Source organism: Hippocampus zosterae, chromosome 14 (genome assembly GCF_025434085.1).
Source record: "Hippocampus zosterae strain Florida chromosome 14, ASM2543408v3, whole genome shotgun sequence".
NCBI lineage: Eukaryota > Metazoa > Chordata > Actinopteri > Syngnathiformes > Syngnathidae > Hippocampus > Hippocampus zosterae.
The window spans coordinates 9,689,518-9,707,787 of record NC_067464.1 but is presented as its reverse complement, the minus strand read 5'-3'; the positions used below and the strand labels follow the sequence as shown (position 1 = coordinate 9,707,787).

Here is an 18,270-nt window from a genome sequence, read left to right as displayed (position 1 = left end):
GCTTCCACTAGGTAGAAGGTATGATATCTAACTGACAAAACTCGGAGAAGATTCTTTAGGAGTTACAGCATATGACAACCTCTCTGACACGATCTCGCCACGGCATGGACTCCACTGAGATCTTTCTTTTCCAGTCGTGGATCTCCATCCGCCTCCCTCTATCATTCTGCCCATTAAACCTGCTCTTCGACGTAGACGGATGCTGCATCCTGGAAGGCCGCGGGCTCCGTTTCCATTCCATAACAGACGCTTTTAACTTCTTGTGTAATGTGAGCGAGATGAGCAAGGACACGCTTTCTCTCTCCGCGATGCAAAAACTAGTTGGGGACCGCTGCACTAGCCCTTATAGTTTTGCACTGTTCTTTTCACTCGCATAAAAATTCTTTACAATGATGATTGACATCATACTGCCACTTCCACTCCATGCTAGCAGCACTTCCTGGCTGAGTATCCTTGTCCTGTCCTATTTGCTGGCTTGTCACATCACTTCCGAACAGGGCGTAGCACTGCCTTCTCTGGATGCAGAGTACAGATAAAATCCAGCTCTTACGTAACGTTTATTGTCATTATATCCTGTTGTTACTTTGTTATTCTTCTGTTCTTTTTAGCGGCGTTCTAATTTTTCTCCGTCCTCCCAAACATCATTCTGTCCTCATGCATTTCTGAAATATATTCCCCACAATACAAATAACCACACAGGGAGTATATCAGATCCTCCCCGTCGCACAGCAAAACTATTCTGGCATAAAAGGGCACACATATCCACCATCCTGCATGACCAAGCAGCCAAACAGGACAGGTTATACATTTATTTTTTTTTAAAGTCACAGATGTGACGGTAGCTTTGTGGAAAATGTCAGAGATGATGTTTGTGCACTCACCAACAAGATGCGGGCCGTCTTGTGTTGTTTTCGGCGCGGCTGTCAGACGCACTTCTGCATTGCTGCTCAGCCAATCATGCACGCTTGCAAAAGCCAAAATTGGCTGTGATGAACGTTCAACTTCAGCTTTACTGTCAGGGCTCTATAACATCATGAGATTGTGAATGCAAAAGGATCAAAACATGTTTTATGGTGCAACACTGTTCTCGTGAAGCTGGCTGGCTTCATGAGAACAGTGAAGAGGGTTAACAAGAAATGATCTGCTCTGTATTATTTTACAGTTTTAATATTGGCACAGTTGATGGCTTGATTTAGGCCAAAATAAAGTTCTGCCCGTTGAATTTGGACAACTTCAAATAACAACTACTGTATATTTGTCAAGGTTCGGTTTTGAAAAATAACAACCCCCTCAAAAAAAAGTCATTTCCCTTCAAACCCTTTGCATAACACGTAATTTGTGCTTTAAAAGAGGAAAATATCTCCAATACTTATCAAGATCATAAAATGTATCAATGAATTCAACAAAGCACCAAATTCCAGACATTAAAAGTTTGTCACACTCCACAGAATTTATTTTACTGCTTCTGTAATCCTTACATTGTTGAGATTTTTATTTCATTTTATTTTTTGCACAGGGCTGAATCATGAAAGTATTTGACCAATCCGAGGTATTTTGTGGGATGGAGCGGTCTAAGTCTGTCTTTATGAGATTTTCCCGGAACGAGGTCGATATACTGTACATATTTAAAATCAAACCATAAGCAGGTGCACAATTAACACTGAATATTGTCGTTCTCTTTAGTTGGTCACGCACCACCAGGAAGGCCAGTATTCCGGATACGTGTAAAACACATTCTCAAACCATGTAAAATGTGTCATTAGCTGTAGATTATGAGATTAGAGTAAATCTCTTTCCCCAGCACCTTTTAAAACAAAAGCGAGTCTCATGTATGACATCTCTCAGCGATGGCTCACTGCCTCTTAAAGCCGGTGTGTTGAACCAAAAAAAGGGGAGGGGTACAAAAAAAAAGTAATTTAGCACTCTTGCCATCTCTGAGTCGACGAACAGGCAAATAATCTAAAAAGAAAAGTGTGTGAAAATGAGTACAAAAGCCATTTAATCTCTTTCATCTTCCTTTTAATAACTGCAAATTTCCCCTTGGGCCCCTGGGAGCGAGCCTCCATGTGCCGCTGCCACCTTATCTGTCGCCGCCATATTTCAGCGGGCTGAGCTAGTCCCTCAGTGCGCAGCCGCGGGCCTCCTGTCCTCGGCCCTGTGGGGGAACCGGGCTCGAGGGCGCTCCATTGTTCTGGCTTGGGAGGCAGTCCGGAGAGAGCCCTGAAAGCCTGAGACTGGAAGTATTAAAATTTAAAATAAAAAACTTGAGCCACTGCTTCATTAAGGGAGCGCCTTTCACAAGCAAACATATCAGAAGCAAAGTCCTTTCAGAGGCAGTAATTAGCAATTTGGAAAGCTTCCCCCCCTCGGGGTATACAGTTTCAATTTAGTCAGCAGCTTTAGATTCTTGGTCACTTAATATTCATTGTTTCTGCCATCTTCCCAATTCCTCAATGTCCATTGTCTCGGCTTTCACTGGTGATAAAGTGCTTTATCTTTCGTGTAATTCCTCTTTTCAGTGAGCCCTCTTGCAAGAGAAGTTACTTTTTATTCAAGCGTTTTGAAGGGGCTTGCGCAAGAGTACGAGGGACCTTGCAAAGTGCTCCTCAGGTGCACAGTCGACGCTACTTGTGGGGTCCGGGGCTCATCTCGTCATGCCTGGCTGTTGGTTAAGTTTGGAAAGTTAGAAATTAGTTCATTGACGGTCTGAATGAGGAGAGTTTATGATTTTGTTATCGCTTAGCAAGCACCCTGTAACCTGATAACATGATGAGCTGTCCACTGTAGTAACCGCTGTCTCTGAAATAGGTGAACAACATGCAAATCAAAATGTTACCATTTGGAGAAAAAGTGTGAGTATTGCTGCGGCAGTCTATTTGCAAACAGCTTATGAAGCCACCTCACATACGTTACCTCGGAGGGAGATGGAGGGAGTTCTTTAGAGGGAGGGAGTGGGGGGGGAGGCCTCTGGATAAGACCGTCACTTATCTTTGCTTCCACGGAGCCTTTGTTTCAAAATGCCGCCCATTCATTTGCAATCACTATTGTCTAATAGAAATAATTGATTTTTGCCTCTTCGCCAACAAATGGAAGAAAAGCCCCTCGCGATTCAACGTTTTGTCTCCAAATCAGAATTTCGAGATCCGCATCAAGTCTTGAGCAAATCTGGCTCACTCATTAAAAGCTGGAAAGCATCGAGCGAGCCGTTGAGACGTGAAAAGAGGAGGCAGGCAATGAAATAATGAATGTGGTGAGAGTGAGCTATCTTTCCTGGGCAGAGCGCCACTTGGGATGCAAACTCTCAGCCGGCAGAAATGAGCTACCTATCTGGGAGAAGAGTGACTGCTCCATCCTATTTGATTTGGCTCTGCTATCATCTCTTAAGAAGATGTCAGCCTTGCTTCTTCTATTGCTCTGAGCCTTTATCAACTGCCGCACCATTTCCCTTCCCAAAAAGAGGAGGAGGCATTTCGGTGCCTTTCAGGGAAAGCAACACTAAAGAATAAGTGTTATGCGATAAAAAAGGGGGGTTGTTAAATAGATCTGTCTATTTGTATGGTAATAATGATCGCTTAAAGACTCAAAGCGCCGTGACTTGTAGAACAAGGAAACAGATTTGTATGCTGCTGTTGTGCTAACAGCACTCGGCGAAACGACCTTGGAAAACTTTCATGCAGGAAAAAAAATGAGTTGGATTTTTTGATGGTTTTTTTTTTCCTCCCTCTCTTTGTTGATATTCTTTCTCTGTCTTTTTAAAGTGGAAGTGTTGCACAACTTGTGTGCAAGCTGCTTGTCTCGAACTTTCTCCGTCGGGCCTCTTCGCATTCTAATGAGGATCTGGCACGATCTCAACCAAGTCTCATTAGATTTTTTTTGTGGCGTTTAACAATGAACAATACGAAATGTTCAGATCAACAAAAGCACTGAACTAGTGAAACTAGTGAGGTTAAGTGAAGGTTGTACAAAACTGGTTTTGAATGAGCAGCTTAGGGAGCGCAACACCAAGATGTGTATATGCATTTAATTAAAGTAGTTTGTAGTCGATGATTTAAGTCTTATTCAAATCAAAGCGCTGGTCGCAAGACAGCACTGAATACTGTATAGAGAAAGTCCAGACACCCCTGTTAAAATGCCGGGTTTATGTTATCTCTAGAAAATGCCAGAGGACACCCTGAACCGGTCGCCAGCCAATCGTAGGCCGCACGTAGACAAACAACCATTCACGCTAACAAATCACACCTACGCATAATTTGAAGTGTTCCATTAACCTGACACGCATGTTTTTGGAATGTCGGAGGAAACCTAAATACCCTGAGAAATACCACCCAGGCATAGGGAGAACATGCAACTTCCACAGAGGGAGGACGGAGCTGGAATCGAACCCTCCACCTCTGCACTGTGAGGCCGACATGCTAACCAGTCGACTGCCGACATCTTTTCTGGAGAAGTAAAAATAAACATAAATATGCTAATGTGGTTGCACCAAGCATGTACATTGTACATGCTCCTGTGAATGAGGCAGTGATCGTCATCGTACACCAGCCACCATTTTAAGGGACTCTGATTAACTTCAAATATAAAAGTGTTCAAAAGTTAAATATTGATAATATTCAAGTTTGGAAAAGGTTGATTCTAAAATCTACAATAGTAAGTGTCATGCCCAGTGGTTAGCACGTCGGCTTCACAGTGCAGAGGTGCCGGGTTCGATTCCAACTCCGGCCTCCCTGTGTGGAGTTTGCATGTTCTCCCCGGGCCTGCGTGGGTTTTCTCCGGGTGAGCCGGTTTCCTCCCACATTCCAAAAACATGCGTGGCAGGCTGATTGAACACTCTAAATTGTCCCTAGGTGTGAGTGTGAGTGCGAATGGTTGTTTGTTTCTGTGTGCCCTGCGATTGGCTGGCAACCGATTCAGGGTGTCCCCCGCCTACTGCCCGAAGACAGCTGGGATAGGCTCCAGCACCCCCCGCGACCCTAATGAGGATCAAGCGGCTCGGAAGATGAATGAATGAATGAATGAATGAATGTAGTGACCATATTTGCATTTGCATTTTTTAACTTTAGAAAACAACGATTTGAAAGGTGTCCACGCTTAAATTAATGAGATGACCAAATGTCCAGTCTGTGCATGTCTCTTTTAATTCCTTAAAAGGAATAGAAGTAGAAACTGAAAGAGGATGGGGCGGGGGGCAAATTACTCGAGGTAAATTGATTAGCCTGTTCATTTTGGCTGATTATTCAGTGCTTGTTAGCATAAAGCGAGCACCATTTGCAGCTGATTATCATCCTTGTCAGCAAAATCTTCTTCTATAATCCACGATGGATGGTGTATAGCTCAATTTAAGAACGGACAATTTTATGCCCACTGATTTCTGGCATCTTTGAAGTATGAAGTTCTGGATTTTTCTTGTGTATAATCAAGAGGGCTAATTTGGTTGGCCCCTTTGCTTCTCCTTTTAGACCCAACATAAAAAATATACAAAATGGTACTGCATTCACTTCAATGTATTCATTATGCTTCTCATGTAGCTCATTTGATTAGATTATAGGAGATTGTCGACTTTCATGGATTGAACACGTTATTATTCATCCATCCATCCATTTTCTGAACCACTTTATCGTCACATGGGTCGCGGGGCGTGCTGGAGCCTATCACAGCCGTCTTGGGGCAGTAGGCGGGGGACAACCTCAACCGGTTGCCAGCCAATCGCAGGGCACACAGAGACCAACAACCATCCGCACTCACACTCACACCTGGGGACAATTTAGAGTGTGCAATCAGCCTGCCATGCATGTTTTTGGAATAGGGAGGAAACCGGAGTCCCCGGAGAAAACCCACGCAGGCACGGGGAGAAAATGCAAACTCCCATTGTTATTATGATCATCTTTAATATATTTTTAAGAGCACCACACAGCTATGGCTAGGAGTGGGGGAGAGGCGGTTGTTCAACACGGTCGCGTGATCGTGGGTTGAAGGCAGTCTCCGAGTCGCAACTTCACAACGGCCAGCTTTAAATCATCTGCAAATATCTCGCAATTCTTTTTGCACATGGAGCAAGTTGGTTGTACTTCTGCGCTGAACTTAAAGGGAATGTGGGGACCCACTTCCATTGGCCAGGAAACAAACCGGCTGTGTTGACTCCCATAATGGCGCACACACCCATTTGTACTTGCGCCTCTTTGACATTCTCAAAAGAAAGAAAACTCCATCCATGCAGGCTTTTAGTGGCGTTTTAAAATCCTGAACATGATATGCACAATGGTTTGTTGAAAAAAATTGATCATTTAAATTAGTCCTCTAAATTGTGTTGAAAACACATTTGGTTCAAACTCAATTCATCTCTTCTGCTGCCACGCTAACAATGTAAAACTTTTGCCGATGTTTTTGCATCCAATCAAAAGCAGGTGAAGTGCACCGCATGCAACACAATTGCATCCGACTATTGAGTCGTTCTGTTTTGAAAATGCCTACGGACAAGTGATCCATAAATATTCAAACAGATGCGCATACTGCGCTCCATTGAAAATATTTTGTGGTGTCAAACCCGAAGTGTTACATTAAGGGCGCTTGTTTTACTGCAGTTGCAAGAGCCTGCCCGCTCGAGTTGAGAGACTTAAATCACCCTGCCTTGCTTATTACCGCCGAACAATATGCGGCCCTGGGACGACCACATTTTTTGGAATAACGCTCCAGTGGAAACTGGAGAACCACAACACTGCGTCTGACTGTGGGGTGTGCTGACTGAAAGCAAGACATTCATGTAAAGTGACTCTGACCTCTCGCGTTAAAGTGAGCATGGTATTGCTGACACCTCTGGAGAGCGAGCGCTTTTTACCCTGGGAATCGTCGCAATGACCCTTTTCATGTCGTACGGTTCATTCTCATTGGAGCTGCACCCACCCCACCATACAGAATTTTCTACAAACACCACGCTTATAAATTACAACTCTTTCTATTGCGTCAAATGGGTGTTTAGATGTTGCCCCAGTTTGCCATTCCGCTTACGGCAAAGATAGGAAAGGATGGGGCGTCTCGGGTAGTAACAGGAGCACACCTTAGCTATTTTATCCCGGCCTGCAGCCCACCCTCGCTTTCTGAGTGGCCTTTCACAGCCCGGTCACCCGTTTCTATTTATCTGCAGAGAGAAACTAAATAAAAAATAAATAAAAATCTGTCATGAGGCAGGGTGGGCTTTTTTCCGGCTGGCAGATTGAGAGCCCGCTGTAATGCACAAGTCTGTTTTTATTATTTTTGCTGGGGAACACCATTTCATCAAGTGCATGATTCCACAGAAGAGAGGAGATAGCCCGGCTATATTTCTTCCAATCAAACGTTTCGGGGGGGAATGAGCGGGTGCCATCAAATCCCAGAATAATGCTGCCAGATTTTATGTAAAAAGAAGGACTGATGGACAAATACAGGAAGGCAAGACAAGTTTAATGACGTGTGTTGAGGAGGTGAGATTGGAAAACTGACAGAGAAAAGCAGCCTCTTTGCTGGAATATAAATTGTTGTGCGCTGTAAAAAGGCTTTTATCTGGAGTGAATATGGGACGTAATACACGGGTCAGGGTTAAGTCATTTTCTCCGGCAAGTTAAGCGAATAATGAAGGCGAAGCCGCATGGAGAGGAGCACTGCTACTGCCAGTTTGTCTTCATTTATTATGCCAAATCTCATGATTTTGGCGTTGGCGCGGCGAGTGCTCTGGCGCGCACCGGTGGACGACATATCGCTTAATTTACACAAGGTAATGAAAGCGGGGAGCGGGAGGACAAAACAATTTACCTGCTGACACGGGAAGAAGTGATTTGCGAACATGGGGGGGGGGGGGGGGCGAAGGGAGCAGGCAGCAACCCACGCGGGCGGGAGTGAGAAGGGGACAGGGGAGAAAAAAAGGGGGATGACAGAGGGGGTGCATGTGGAGAATGATGAAACAGATAGACGGGACTCAAGCCTCAGCAGGTGATGATGGAGGCTTCAATGAGGCGACAGTAAACTCTCACTCGCACCCCCCCCCTCCCGCGCCCCCACACACAAGAACACACAATCAGAGGGCGAGACTGACCTCAAATCTGAAGAGTGTGTGCTGACAAGGCCCTCATTTTTTACTTTCTCCCTCCTTCAGTTCTAATCACTTATCACAAAGCCACTTGAGTATCAGAGGCAGGCGGTCTCACTCGGCGGCGGCAACAGGTATTCTCCTACAAAAGACCAAATCACGAAGCGCCGGTTCGGTCATGTGCAAATTGGAGTGGTGGGAAATTGCAAGCTATAAATGCTTTGTTACTATACTTGAGAAGATTTTTCAAGCAGCTTGGTATTTCTTTTTTGATGACTTTTACTCCCAAGACTTGAAAACACATGTCAGTTACCATCTATTACTTCCTTTCTCAAAATAGGCGCGTTACCGTTTTTGACATGATATAAAAAAAAAAATAGAGGGAGAGGAAAAGTCAAGCATCAAGTGACGACTTGGAGGGACGCAGCATTAACGGTGACAGCAACTCATTCGCCGAATTACGTGATCTTGTCGTGTTGATTGCAAGAATGATTTGTGATTCTCATCCAAACTCTGACACTAGTTTAGCATGGTTACGCAATTGACCACATGAGCAAAGTTATTGGAACACGTTGCTCTGACCGCATAACAGTTGCCCAAAACTCATGGGAGAAATGCACGTTTTAATTTTGACTTTTGTACAGAACTATATTTCCATCTGTACTTTTTCCACTTTAGTTTAAGTTCAGGACATGCATCAGTCGTCTTTTTTCACAAAAGTCTCTGTGCTTGCATTTCAGTACTGAGAGGAAATACTTTAGCCATCTCTGTCAATTTCTGACAGGGCATGTTAATTTTACTTTCATTTGTCTCCAACCATGCCGCAATCAAAGATAACTCACCCAAACAATCGCTCTGATATTGATGGCTGTTGTTCTAAAAATGTACAATTGCCCATTCAACCGAAGGCTGAGCCTGTCCAAGCTGACAATATGTACTGCACTGTAATTTTCCAATCACTGGCCCTTGAGGCGAGCTGCTCCTCGGGGCAGTGAGATCAGACGAGCTGAGGCATTTTCTCTTGTAAGAGGCCCAACTCCATTTGTCTGCTCGCAGGAACAAAAACCATCAGGGGGCTGCGAGAGAGAGAGAGAGGGTAGCCTCTCTGGAGAAAGGCCAAAGGCAGAAGGGGTGATGGGGCGAGGAAGGGTGGGTACAGTGGTGTGACACAGTTAACCGGTAGCCCCCCCTCCCCTTACCCCCTCCCATGTCTCACTGCCCGCTGAGGGTGCTTGGCGGCGGTGATGATGAACAGAGATGCGTCTCAGCTCCAGGTCTTTGCTGTCACAAGGTTCTCTGCAGGACGAGACAGGGACAGGAAGTGTCACACTCTGCGGGCCTGCTGAGCCAGCCTGGATGCTGCTGAGTTCTGCTGCTGGAGACTTCACACAAATCAAAACACACCATCACCAACCTCTCCCCAGCACACACAAGCAGACGATTTAGCATAATGGACCCCATCCTTTCTTCAGTTTTTGCTACAGGCAATTTTATCACATGAAAAGCCGCTTTATGTTTCGCGTATGTGGTCATGAAGCCTTCAAAATACTCACAGCAAAAAAAGCAAAGATTTGCTTCCATTTCCATTATCCTATCTTTGTGAAGCAGGATTTTCCTGAATAATGTTGACCAAAACGAAAAATTCGGTGATCCCTACAACCCAGCAAGCCATTAAGCTTTGCACATGTATTGACACAGTGCAATGGAAAAACTGGAACCCCGCAACAGGTTTTGAGGCTCGACATATAGTATACTCTGCTATATTATTTGCACCACAAACATCTGGTGGAATTTTCAAGGAGGAAGCGGAGTGTCACAGAGAGAGGAAACAGTGTCTTGCACCCACACCATTGTTTTGCCGTTCACTGACTATTCACATTTTAAATATCAGCAAAACTAGTTGTTGTCGCGTTCTTTTTTTTTTTCACTACTAGTTGTACTGTTGCGCGAAGTGCAGGGTTCCGCACACGGCGCACGTGTACAATCTGCTTCGGCCGCATCAGTCGGTGTGCGGCGGACATCAGTAAGTCGAGGGGAATTGTGTCCCATTACACCAAGATGGGTACGGCTCGAACAAGCAAAGGGATCCCACTAATTATTGCAAAGATATTCAGTCTGATGGAAAGTAATATTGTTAATGAAATGATTTGTTTTCATTAGTTTCCATGCTGGTTGGTCAAAATGTGACGTGAAACCGGTGCATGGACCAAAAAAATGGTGGGGACGGCTGATTTACTGCTTCTTAATATCTTTTTCTGTGGGCTCTCCTGATGCTTACTCATATCGTTGGCGTCGGGCGGAATCTTCATTTTCCAACAGACCCTTAAAATGCATAAAACATTCTCATTGCATCATCAAAGGGAGCAAACGATTTTCAATACTTTAGATTGGTCAATCATTTTTAAAAAATAAATCAAATAAAAAACAACACTCACACATGTGGACAGGCATATAGTGCAAATGTATGAAAAATGTGAAATTTACCAAATAGTGACATTGGAGGTTCCAGCTGGACGCCAGCGACATACGGTCTGATGTAGGTGACGCCCGGTCCTTGCGACAGAGGCCGGCCCTCCCCCTCTCACCGCCACCTCGGCTCTGCCCGCCACCATCTCCTGGCCACACCGCTTTCTCTCCACAGGCTGATTTCCCCTCGCAATGAGAGGTGACAGTGAACAGTGGAACTCGTCAGTGTGAATAACACACAGTCACGCTTGGTGAGACCCTCTGGTGGAGCGCGACGCACACACGGCGGCTCAAGGGCCCGGCGGCGGGCGCGCTGTCAGCCTCACTGCACGCCCTTCCATTATAGCTTAACAGGGGACAGATTGAGCAATCTGATGGGTTACGTTTGACATGTTTGCTGGTTTGACCTGCTTGAGGCACTGAGCAATTACTTTCCATAGTTTCGTGGCATAGCGAGAGGGAACTGCAGCCCTCAAAGAATTCAATCATTATAAAGCACTGTGTCGGAAATATCTTTACCAACGGGCCTCTGCATGTACCTCGGTAATACCCTCAAAGTCTGGCGGTGTCCTTCAATGGCTCCTAATAAGAGCAGTTCATAACACGTGCAGTGGTCAGGCTTAATTTACCCACTTTCTCTGTCCACTGCCCCATCAGCATATAGTATCATATAACTGCTAATGGGCTAATGGAGGAAGAAGGGGGAGGGAGCAAGGGGGGGTTGAGCGCGGAAGACAGCAATAGATAGGGAAATGGAGCTAAGGTTCATCCAAACATTTAATAACTTATCCAATCTGGAGCGTTTGCCTCTTACTGGTCTAATTATGTCATTTAACTGGCCTGGGCAAGGGGGCCAGTGTGGACACTCCGTCTTACAGTGTCACGACATAATTATGACTTATGCCAGTGCCGCCTCGCAAGCTGGATGGAGTCAGCTTACCATAAATTTTAATGATCACCAAGACAATACTAACAGGGGGTTCCACGGCGTTAACGGGGAAAAATGTGAACGTCGCAAAAGCTAAAGTGTGGATGGCGCCGAAGCAAGTGTTTGTCCAAATTGGGAAAGGTGGAGATTAAACAGGAGCTTGCGCTATGTTCACGTTCAACTCCACAAAGTCCGAGAGTCAAACACAGATGATTTGGTGTGTCTTGAGATGTAAAAAAAGGAATGTAGATGGTTTTGATTTGAGAATGGTGATTTTCAAAGTCCGCCAGTGGCATGCAAGCGCCCTCTAGAGGTACCCCAAAAGAGCACAGCCGAAGATTACAGTTTAGTTGTATTTAACTTTTTAGTTAGTTTTAGTTCTAGGTACGGTCTTTATTATATTAAACTTTAGTGTGCAATGCATTTTAATTTAATATTTTTATGTACTATATACAGTATTTACATATATATATACATATATATATATATATATATATATATATATATATATATATATATATATATATATAGTTTTGATGATAAAACGTTACATTGTGGTGTGTGTCATTTTAAAGAAAGTCAGTTTTCGTTTCTTTAAGCAGCAGAAGCATTAACAAATTTCAAATGTAATAATTTTATTATTTTTTTTTTTTTAAACAGGTCACCATTTTGAGAAAATTGATGGGGCAAAGTAAAAAGGACTGATTGAGTGTCAGAAAAATGCCCGATTGGTTATCTGTGATTGATTATTGTGAAATCACTCACTGGGCGCTTTCACTCTCCTGGGCTTAAAAAGGTTTCTGGTGACATCATTCTAAATGTCTGCTATTAATTAAGAAAGATTCCATGACCTTTGATTATTTGGATATATTCATTCATTCATTCATCTTCCGAGCCGCTTGATCCTCACTAGGGTCGCGGGGGATGCTGGGGCCTATCCCAGCCGTCTTCAGGCAGTAGGCGGGGGACACCCTGAATCGGTTGCCAGCCAATCGCAGGGCACACAGAAACGAACAACCATTAGCACTCACACTCACACCTAGGGACAATTTAGAGTGTTCAATCAGCCTGCCACGCATGTTTTTGGAATGTGGGAGGAAACCGGAGCACCCGGAGAAAACCCACGCAGGCCCGGGGAGAACATGCAAACTCCACACAGGGAGGCCGGAGCTGGAATTGAACCCGGTACCTCTGCACTGTGAAGCCGACGTGCTAACCACTGGACTACCAGGCCGCCTATTTGGATATATTTAGTGCCAATTGGGTTCAGTATTCAGATAAGATTTAATGAAAACAATCCTTTGGAAAAAAAAAGCAGGAGAACCAGGGAGTACTGAACAAAACGTACTCACAAAAAACCCTCACAGGGGTACGCTGGAAAAATTAAATACAAAACACAAGCAAAGTCCTGAAAACATAACAAACAAACACCCATGACAGTAAAACACAACAATGTGACAACGACGCAAAACATACTGCCGGAAACCAAAGAACTAAATTCAAGCAAAGTAATGAGACAACAAGGAAAACCTGGACAAGCTACAAATGGCTGAGGGAGCTGGTTGGTCAGCACAAGGCTCCGGATGACAAGAACAAAACCGAGCAAGAAAGGCAAAAAAGGGACACGAGGAAACCCAACCAAATATAATCTGAACAAAAACAGAATCACGAAAGGGAATTAATTTGACATCTGCAATTACTTTTTCACTTGTTTTCATTGTCAAGGTTTGGACATACAGTTACCGGTAGTTACCTTCATGCCGTGCGTATCTTTTCACATGACCGGAAGATCCTGTCAAAGTCTTGTGTGGGATAAAATGAAGAAGCCAAAAGAGAAGATGATCTTTCTTGATATTCCGATCAAGGGTATCTTATTTCAGAAGGAGCCTGCGATTGAATGACAAAGATCACCTGTTCGGAAAGCCCCGCGAGACAGCTGATTGATAATGCATGACACCAAAATATTTTTGTTTACCCGCAGAAATGACTTTGAGGGGAGAGGGCTGATGTCTTTTTCCCCTTCTCTCTTGAAACCTGATTCACTACAACTAAGTGGATTGAGGGGGCGCCTCACAGGTCAGGAGGTCGCCATGACAGAGTCTGACTCTGTTGACGTCGTTTCAACTGGGGGTGAGGTTGGGAGGGCGGGGTCCCGCATCCACTTCATATTCCGCCCATTCATGCCGTGTTGTCCCGGAGGCGCAACATGAGAACAGAATCTCGCAGCACAATTCCTTTCCTTCGGCAGCATTAGATTAGATTGGAAGTTGCCTGCACACTTTCCTGGGATTGTCAAATGAGCTGTCAGTCATACGCCAGAGCCAGGCCCCTTGCCCATCTGCTCTAATGCATCACACTGCTTTTTATATGGATCAGCGTGAGTGGGAGTCGCTACACAAACACCAAAAGCTCCCTCCTGCCACCCCCCGGGCCGTGCAGTGATTGATAACATTTCACCAGCTAGTCACACCCGTGCCCATTTCTACACTTGGTTGCAGTGGGGTCCATTGCTGACATCCACAGTGGCCATCATTGCCTCGCACGGAACAATGACATCAGTCGCTGTATCACAACAATTGGCTCGGACGTGTGGCAGAAGTGTGCGGCTTCGTCCCATTCATAAAGTGCATTGTGACAGCAATCGACACCCGGGCCGTCCGAGGGGGTGATATGAGTAGTTTCAACAATAAAAGCAATTCTGCAAAAGGGCTGCAGGTGCCACTCGGTATGAAATATGTCAGCTATTAAATCACATAGTCTGCTGCTGATATATGTTTATTGCTCATTAGCATGTCAGCACACCTTTAACGCGCTCCAAACAACCGCCGACTGCTGGTGTGGGATCCCGAGGCTGTTTTGTGTGAAGTCCTATCGGCATATTGGTCCAGTTAACGGCCACTTGGCTCATAGACAGCTATCCATCGCTATGTCAGCTTCACTAATCCAATTGAGGGAACCTGCTTGGCATGGGACAGGCTCATCTGTCTTTACCGCTTATTAATGGGTCTCATGAGGGGAGGGGGTCTTAAGGTGGAGTTAGGCCTACATATTTTGACAAGAGTCCAAAATACTTTGTAACACACATAAATAACTATGCAACTTTGTGATTCAGCTCAACATTTTCATGGCCACGCCCCCTTTTTTCCCTTTTGCTCTCATGATATTGCTAATTGTGTTCCATTGTCTTCCCTCTCGCTTAATGGATGCAACCCCCCTCGCGGCGTGAATATGCTTACGTTCAATTTGTGCACTGTCATCTCCTTGCCATGAAGCTGAAATTGATGCAACCCCTTCCTTTTAATTAAATCAAAAATATTTGGGGATTCTGGGTAGGAGGGGGGCGGTATGGGTGGCCAGCAAAAAGGTTCAGCTGATGACAGGGCAGGTCAAACTTGCTCTTGTTCACATGCCAGACATGACATCCAGTAAGTCTGGCATAACATTTCTCATATTAATTGAAGGTGCCTGCAAAAAAATAAAATAAAAATCCCATTTTAATAATTTGTTAGATTTTAATCCAAAATGATGAGAAAGCGCCTCTGCACTGTAACCTTCTTCGAATATTGTTTTCAAAATAGTAGAACCAAAAAATTTTAAAAAAGAACATGTCTGAAAAAACAGCAATCCCAAGAATCTCTCTCGGCTGGCCCCGGGGCAGATCGGTAACCACAGTATTAGGAACGAGAGCATAAAATTCCCACACATTAGGAGATGGATAATTGGATTTCCTGTGTCCTGCATGGCGGGCAGAGCGCTTCTGCAGCTGTGACATTATCAAGGTAACGTAACCTGAAGGCTATGGTGCGGCGGCACGGGCCCCGCAAGGCCTGTCCTCCGGTTCCACATGGCTGCCTGCTTGGCTATTCATCCTGTGGACCCTGCAAATGAAATTATAGGAGGAAGAGCAAAGGACATTCTTTGGGAATTAATCCCATTTATGCCTAAACCCACTCCTGATTTTTATAGTGAGCCCATCTTAAGATGTACACCGCATTCACAAATAGACAAGGCCTTCCGGGGATTGGAGGGAAGTAGCCTCCTGTGTGCATTGGCTTGTTTGGCGACTCATTTGTAGACACAGACAGGAAACAGAATCAATGTTATTTTCAAATATCAAATGTCATTGAGAAACTTCTGCACCCGATCTCAAGATCAATGCCATTTGACTAAGACATCTGAAGGCTTTTTGTTTATTGGAATATTACAGGATAGCATAGCATGTGTCTTATATTAAAGAATGGAATCTAAAATACTGACTCTCAAAAGACTACAAATGTTGACTCGCTCACAAATCTAGCATAAATATGAATCATTGCCATTTATTGATAGCAGTGGCGGGCCGTGCATTTCAACCTTAGGCCTTCAGTGGCATCACATCCGTACATTAACACAATATAGGCTCATCAGGCAGCACTTAATTTCAGGAGCATTTAAAACCATCAAGTATGCATTCACAATTAAGAGCAGGAAACTAAATTTACAGATATTGTCAAAAATAGAAATATTTTAAAAATACTAAATAAAATGCCACCCAAATTACGCTGTGTGATCATAAACAAGTCTGTCCAATAGATAGATAGTTTCATATAAGACACCAACCACAGAATAACAAAACAAACTATTCTTTGAAAATAAAATGAACAGATCATTTGCATTTTGAGAATAGGCTATACAACAGCAAATAACTGAAAATGTTGAGCAGCTGAGATTGAACGAGTGCACAAAGCTGACTACAATGCGTCATTATAAGTTGCAGGTGAGCTGATTTATTTGATACATCTTTGTCATTTTATTTCGTGACCATTAATACTAACGAAATAAAATAACAAGGAGAAATGTAAAATATAATTAATTTACTTACCAATGTAGTGCCTGTTCACTGAGCTGCAGATCTACGCGAGCGTCCCCAAACGTTTTTAAACGCACCGTAGCTTGTAAGTGCCCAGCCGTGCTCTGATGTTTCCTTGCTGCCTTGGTAAAACAACTTAAATTGGTAAATCCAGTGGAAGGTCCGTCTTGAAAATTGGTGCAAAGTAGTCCTGCAACCAGATCAACGTCTTCGCCTTCAACCATTTTGGGTCAAAATGCAACAACAGCTCCCTCTAGCAGGTGCTAATCCAATCACCGAACGCGCACGTCCAGTGTCGACGTCAGCCCTTCTAGCTGGCCCTGGTACGCAAACTCGTGATCTGATTGGCTATTGCAAGCTGACGGTGCCCGTACATTTACAGCTGTTTAATCTGTAGGCCACGAGCAAGTTTAGTTTACCTGGCAACACAAGCCATCTGAAATATGATTGGTTAAAAACTCTACCATAAAAAATAAGTTATTTATCTAGTGGCTTTCAATGTTATTTAAAATAAGATTGAAAGTGGCGTTCAATCACTTTCAATAAGATTGAAAGTGGCGTTCAATCTTATTTTAAATAACATTGAAAGCCACTCAACTAAGTTGAAATAATATGAAGTAAAGAATACAGAGAATATTTTTGTTGACATATTTATGAAAATAAAATAACCAATTAAATTTATGTTATTCTCAGAAAAGTAAATTTATTCAATTTACTTTTCTGAGAATGTTTAGGCCAGCGGAGAAGGCCTTGCTGGCCCTGACGGAACACCACTGATTGACAGACTAAAGAATGAACATACACAATGTATTTTATTAAGCGTTTACAAGATCAAAATAATACCTTAAAAGAAAAATCACAATGACAAACTACATAAACACAGCACACTGGGAATCCGATCTAGTATTTTTTTTATGATTTAATGTATTCTGCGAAAAATAGTAATTTGATTTGAACTATTTCAAAATAATAGCATTGACGTTTGCTTTAACACTTTTTTTTAACACTGAAGAAGGAGGATACCGTCAAATGAAGCTCCAGATATGATTTAAGATAACCTACACAAAATAAACAAGTACAAATATACAGTAGGTACGTAAAAATGTGTCTTAAATGGCGTCATTGTTCTAGGTTTGAACATAAAAAGATACGCAGTAGGCTAAAATGTCATGAAACGACACTGTTTAAAATTACCTTGCGCATTATCAACTAGGTTAGTTTTGATAAATAAAAATAATAAAATAAATGAATGAATTCTGTTGTCTTAAATGGTTCAACGTAACTTCACAATGTGGAGAACAAATTACTTTTTTTGAACAGCATTATCCAGCATGCAGCGGACTGTAATTAGGCGCCTTGTTTAGGTCGCGACACATTGCAGATAAACACTGCCCCCTTGCGGCATTCAGTGAACATAACCACTCTAAGGAAAAAAGCCCATCTCAGCAGAGTTTTGAGATACACATCAAAGAACAGTCGGTCCTTTTTTTCCGTTTAAGTAACTTTTATGGAGCCGATTTTAATTTTAAACACTATCGGATCATCTTTTCAAATGGATAGTACCGTTTCAATAGGCTTGTTTGACGCAACCCATCCGTAATGTAAATCCCAAATGAAACTTTTGTTTTTCCACTGAATCACATAAACCAAAACAATACAATTCCGCAAATTCTTTTTTGCCAAAACATGGTTTGAATGATCGTGACGCAACACTAACATACAACGCAAATCTAGATTTGCATATTGTTGTTCTGACTTAATTAAAAATAATGTTATTAAATTTGTTAAATTACTCAAAGTACATGTGCACACAAATTTACGTCAAATCCTGCAGATATATGGAAACACAGAAACACACTAGCACGCACACACACACACACACGCACGCACACACACGCGCGCACACACACACACTTTGACTCATGAAGATTTAGCACAGGTAAATTGCAGATAATTGCAGTTACTTCACTG

The 18,270-nt window shown here is 43.4% G+C and overlaps 1 long non-coding RNA gene across 1 annotated transcript; it reads right to left on the bottom strand.

Annotated features, from left to right (window-relative positions):
* Positions 1–6,376: 6,376 nt before the first annotated feature.
* On the bottom strand, positions 6,377–9,432 carry LOC127614938 (uncharacterized). The gene is made up of 2 exons (XR_007966758.1): positions 9,256–9,432; positions 6,377–8,198 (listed from the first exon to the last, which is right to left on the bottom strand). It is a non-coding gene; the product is annotated as an uncharacterized LOC127614938 (long non-coding RNA).
* Positions 9,433–18,270: the final 8,838 nt, after the last annotated feature.